The following is a 5,956-nucleotide window of genomic DNA, read 5'->3' on the forward strand; positions in this document are numbered from 1 at the left end:
CCCAACCGGTGAGTTTTGTTTTCTTTTAAATTTCAGTTACCATATTTTTAAATTTCTACTTGATTTTTTGTCATGTCGCCTATTTCTTTAATGAGCCGTTCTATTTTTCCATTTGTTTCAAGATTGTTTATCATTGCTTGTTGGAGCATTTGTATAATGACTGCTTTGAAGCCTGTGTCAAGTCATTTCAGCGTTTATGTGATCTGGGCATTGGCATTTGTTGACTGGTTTTCCCCAAGGGAATTAAGAACACTCTAGCTCTTGGTATGTTGAGTGATCTTGGATTTGATTTTGAGTGTTTTGAATAGTATATTAAATAAGGCCCAGAGTTGTGGAACTCCAGTGGAACATTTTTGTTTTAGCAGTAAATCAATCTGGTTACATGCCGGTGGCAAGTTCCCACCTCCCTTCTGTGGACTCTGCTTCTACTATCAGTTCAGTGTCTAAACCACTGTGTCTGCACCGCCCAGGGGGACAGTGTGAGTCCTTGAGTTGTGGTGTATCTGCTGGTCTGTTTCTCAGCGCGAGGTATGTGATTAGGATCGGACCCAGGCAGGCACAGCTGGGATGTGAGCACAGGAATCACAGCAGCCACTTTTCTGAGACCCTGTCTCCGTTATGTCTCCGGCACTTCGTATTTGCCTGGGGCTCCCCTTCCCCTTTCTTTGTCTAGAAAGTTGCGGCTGTGGTTACCTCGCTGTGCCAAGCACTTAGCTGAATGCAGGGCCAGACCTTGGAGGACAGAGAAGGACTGATTAGTGGGATGCCAACTGTAGGAGAAACTGGGCTGTGGGGGGTATATGGGAATTCTCTGTGCTCTCTTCACAACTTTCTGCCAATCTAACACTTTTCTAAAATATAATAGTGTATGTTTTTCAAACTCAATTAACGTGTGCCGCACCGTCTTGGAATCCCAGCTGCACTGAGCAGATAACCAGGGCCCCTCCTCAGCGTTTTGGCCTCCAGTAGGGGCTCCTGCCACTGACACTATAGGATGGCTGGGGACTGGGTGTGAGAGAACCAAGAGGAGGAGACAGGGGGTGTCCACATTTCCTCCAAGCGCTGGCTGTTCCCTTTCCTGGGCCAGAGCTGCTTCTGCAACTCGCTGTTCGTGCTGATGCTCACGTGCTGGTCTCGGCGGTACTGAGGGGAAAGCAAAGGTTAACTCCCTTCCCACGTGAAGGTTCAAACTCTCATGGTCCTTAAACGACCTGCTGCTGTTTACTTCCCACAGTTCTTAAGTAGCTGCTCCATGCCTCCTGCATTCAGGGAGAGAAGGGCGAGTCTGTTTTCTCCATTTTCCCCTTTTAATTTACCTCTTTTTAAATCTTTTTATTATGAAACTAGTAGCCCGTTTGCACGAAGATTCGTGCAATAGACCTTCATTCACCTGGCTGCCTGCACCAGTTTTCTGCTGGCACCGGGGACCCAGGCCTTGGCTGTGGCCACCGCCTTCTGCCTTCTTTCAGGGTCGGGGCTTGCCCCGGGCGGTGGCCTTGGGCTCGGCCGCACCCAACATCCCTTCTAAGGATCGCAGGAGCCGACCCCCAGTGGTTTCCTGCCATCCGTGCAGGCTCCCCGCTGGTGCCCAAGGCCGGGAAAGCCTCGGGCAGATGCTTTCCCGGCCTTGGGCTCCGCCACACCCCAACATCCCTGCAACGGTTTCCTGGTGGGCGTGGTTGGTGGGCGTGGCTTGGTTGGTGGGCGTGGCTTTGGTGTAGCGAAGGTGCGGTCAATTTGCATATTTGTCTATTATGAGGTAAGATGAAAGAAAGGAGCCATATGCCATAAGAAAAGAGCACAAGGGGAAACAACTCCATAACTATGTTTACATGTAAATGAGTTTAAAGGGACACCGATGAAGCAACCACCTAGGTTACGAAATAAAACACTGGGAACCCCAAGGCATCAATCCCGACCCTCTCCCTCCCCTGCTGTAAGGAACCATTATCTCTGACGTTGTGGTAGCCATCTCCTCCGGACTCACCTTTGTCCTACCATCTGTGCCACAGTGTGGTCCAGGGATGTCACGTTTGAACTCCGTACAAACCGCATCACACTTCATGTCTTCTTTTACGCCTGGCCTCTTTCGTTCAGCATCGTCTGTGACCGAGTCACCCATCTCGTTGCCAATTAATTTTTATTTCTGCATTTCATTGTACAAACACACAGCAATCTGTCTTTCCACTCCAATGCTGATGAGCATTTGGGTGGCTCCTCGTTTGGGGCTGTGATGAGCAAGGCTCTGTGACATTTTTATGCACTTCCCTCGGGGCCCCTGCGCGTGGGCCCTAAGGTATGTACCTAGGGGTGGAATTGCTGGGTCAGCGAGTAGATCTTCAGCTTCTAATAAAATTGCTTTCTCGAGTGTGGTTCCCATTTACACTCTCACCAGTCGTCTGTGAGGGTCCGTGTGGCTCCACCAGGCTGTCCTTTGGTCGTGTTTGTTCTCATGAATGGCACAAATGATGTTCGGTCTACATTTGTCAAGCCATTGAACCGACAGCTGGCTATGGCTGTGTTCTGTGTGACTGAGATGAAATCCTTTTGTTCAAACTTTGAAAAGCCTTGGGTTACGCTCCACTTTCATTAGAAGGGAATTGAGGACATGTCACAACAATTATCTCCAGTGGAAAATGTGCTAAAGAAAGCTAATGATGATTTGTGAAGGGGAGCGAGGAACTCAGGCCTTTGAAGACTGAAATTGCATATCAAAGGCCGCCATCTCTAGCTGGAGAGTGTCAGGGCTGGTGGGAGGCTGTGGGCAGGGGGGTGGGAGTCACATAAAAGAGGGATTATTTCAAGAACCACAGGACTGGGAAGAAAGAGTAGCAGAAAATTCTATGGTTGAGGAGTAGTGAGTCATTTGTTGTTATGTGTCAAGAATTATAATTTACTCCATCAGAGTGATGGCATTCAAGAATCGAGGGGATGAATGCGACCAGGTGGTGTGAGAAAGATGACACCACTTCATTTCTGGGCTCCCACTTTGGGTCCTGACTTCCTCCCATAAGCTTTATTAAACTATCCGACTTGGAAAACGTGTGAAACCCGGGAGACAGACAGGTAGTTTAATATGTAGGGATGACCTCATGGCTCAATTATAAAATTCATAAAGCCCTTCTGAGCCTGGTACAGATGAAAAAGTTGCCATGAGAAATAGGATGTTCTCAATGAAGTGAGAATTACTGCACAAGACCCCTGAAGAGATCAGTTTTTGAAGAGCAGAATAAAATCAATCCAATGTAACAATGGGACTAACCTTAATAATGAGAGTAAGTATCTTATATCGTTGCACTTATTTTATATGCCAGACTTTAGGTGCTTTACATACTTTTTCTCCATTAATCTTCACAAAACTCCAGGAGATGGAAAATATTATCTCCATTTTACAAACTGGAAAACTGAGATGAAGAGAGGTTGAGTGACTCACTGAAGGTCACACAGCCAGTGAGAGTTGCAGCTGAGAACCAAATAGATAAAGTGACTCCAGAGCCTACAGTCTGTTTTTTTTTTAAATTTTTAAAAATTTGTTTTAAAGTTATATACAATAAAATGTATTTTATTTTGCTGTACGGCTCTAATGAGTTTTAATACATGCATAGATTTGTGTAACTTCCTTTACAATCATGACAGAGAACAGCCCCATTTTTTCAAAATTCTCCCTCATGATGTTCCTTTGTAGTCTCCCTGTCCCCGTCCCCCTAGCCCTTGGCCACCCCTTACAGTAAGGTCTTTTCTAGAATGTCGTATGGTATCATACAGTATGTAATCTTCGGGATTGGCTTCCTTCACTCAGCCTCTGAGATTAATTTGCGTTGCTGTGACTATGAGTAGTCTGTTCCTTTTATTGATGTAAAGTATTCCATTGTATGGATGTGCCACCGTTTGTGTATCCATTCAGCTGCTGAAGGACATTTTGTTCTTTCCAGTTTGCGGGGGATGATTTTGAACAGACTCACTGTAGACATGTGCATACAGAGTTTTGAGCAAACGTGTTTTTATTCCTCTAGTGTAAATATAAGGAGTGTGATTTCTCCGTCATGCAGTAAGTGTGCATTTGCAACTTTATAAGAAATTGACAAGATATTTTCCAGGGTGGCGGTACCATTTTACATTCTAACAGTGATGCATGGAAGATCCGGTGCTCTTTGTCCTCACCAGCACTTGGTAGTGTCAGATTTTTTTTAAAATAGCATTTTTAGCATTTTAATAGGTGTGTAGGGATAGCTCATGATTTTAATTTGCATTTTCCTAATGACTTATGATGTTGAACATCTTTTCATGTTCTTATTTGCCATTCAAATACCTCCTTTGGTGAAGTATCTATTCAAATTTTTTGCCCATTTTAACAATTGGGTTTCATATTGTTGAGTTTATGACATTCTCTATATATCCTAAATACAAGATTTTGTTGTTGTTGTTGGACATGTGATTTGTAAATAATTTCTTCCAGTCTCCAGCTTTCTGCAAAGGGTAAGTTTTTAATGAAGCATAAAGTATCAATTTATTATGTTAGAGATCACGCTTTTGCTATCAGTTTAAGAACTTTTTGCCTAACCAGAGACCACAATGATTTTCTTGTAAAAGTTGCATTTGGTTTTCTGTTTATATTTGTTGGCTATAATGAGTTAATTTTTACATAAGGAGCAGTTGTTCCAACACCATTTTCCAAAAAGACTATCATTTAAATAGCATTTACCACTTTGTCAAAATCAATTGATCTTATTTGGGTGTGTAAATTTCTGGACTCTATTTTAGACATTGGCAAAACTTTTCTTAAAGGGTTAAATAATAAATATTGTAGGCTTGTAGGCCAGGTGGTCTTTTTTTGTATGAAAGTAGTCAATATGGTAGACCATGGGGATTGAAAAGGGTGGGGCTGTGTTGGACATGGAAGTTGAGGAAAAGGGAAGAGTTGAAGGTGACCTGCAGATTCCTACTTTGGAATCTGTGTTTGAACCTTGCTGAAAGTATAAAAATAGTGAATTGCATTAGACCCCTTGTATATCCTGTCCGACGATTCTATAGACCAGTGGTTCTCAAACTTACATTTGCCGTAGAACCATTTGGAGGGCTTGCTCGTTGGACGCAGATTGATAAGCCCATACCCAGGGTCTGACCCAGTAGGTCTGGGGTGGGCCATGAGAATTTGTATTTTTAGTAACTTCTTAGGTGATGCTGAAGTTGCTGGTCCTCCTTTTGTCTCAGCCATTACAGAAGCAAGGTGAATGCACTTGCAAGGTTCTCTTCCCCGGGGCCTCTCTGGATTTTCAGCAGAGGATGCTGGTGGGAACCCGCCTGGCTCTCAAGCACCTGTTATTCAAAACTGCCAGGCACTCGACAGCTCACGGTGAAGCCCTGAACCACAGAGGATAAGAGCCGGTGGATAAATGCTGGGAGACGATTCCAGGATGCATTCGGGAGGGTTCCTCTGAAGGTTCCAGGGAAATAGTGCCCCAGTTGCCTACTGTGGTGACCAGCTTGATATTGGGCATCACACCCTTAAATGGGCCTCCCCTCCTTCCGTGTCTCCCCATCCTGTTCCCAGGCTCACTTTCCCAAACAAACTACCCGCATGCAAGCCCTTGACTCAGGCTCTGCTCTCGGGGTTCTCAGCCTGAGACATTTACTGTGACTGTCTCTCTCTTCCTCTGCCTCATCAATGAAATGGCCTGACTGGTACTTACCTGCCGTGAGAAGCACAGAGTTCCCTGGACTCCGTGGTCAGGAACGAGGGATTACTCATTCCTGTACCCACAGCACACATGCTGGTGACTGGCACATGGTGGGTGTTCAGAAAATCGTGAATAAATGAATCAGTGGAAGTATTTTTACACTTGTTAAATGGGAGTGGGTGGAGGGGATGGGGCAGGGAGAAATGGCAGGTGCTGAGTCGGATTGGAGAGATGGCTATCACACACAATGGCTGGAGCTCAGAGCTAGGCAAGCTGGC

This window comes from Eptesicus fuscus, chromosome 7, assembly GCF_027574615.1.
Source record: "Eptesicus fuscus isolate TK198812 chromosome 7, DD_ASM_mEF_20220401, whole genome shotgun sequence".
Taxonomy (NCBI): Eukaryota; Metazoa; Chordata; class Mammalia; order Chiroptera; family Vespertilionidae; genus Eptesicus; species Eptesicus fuscus.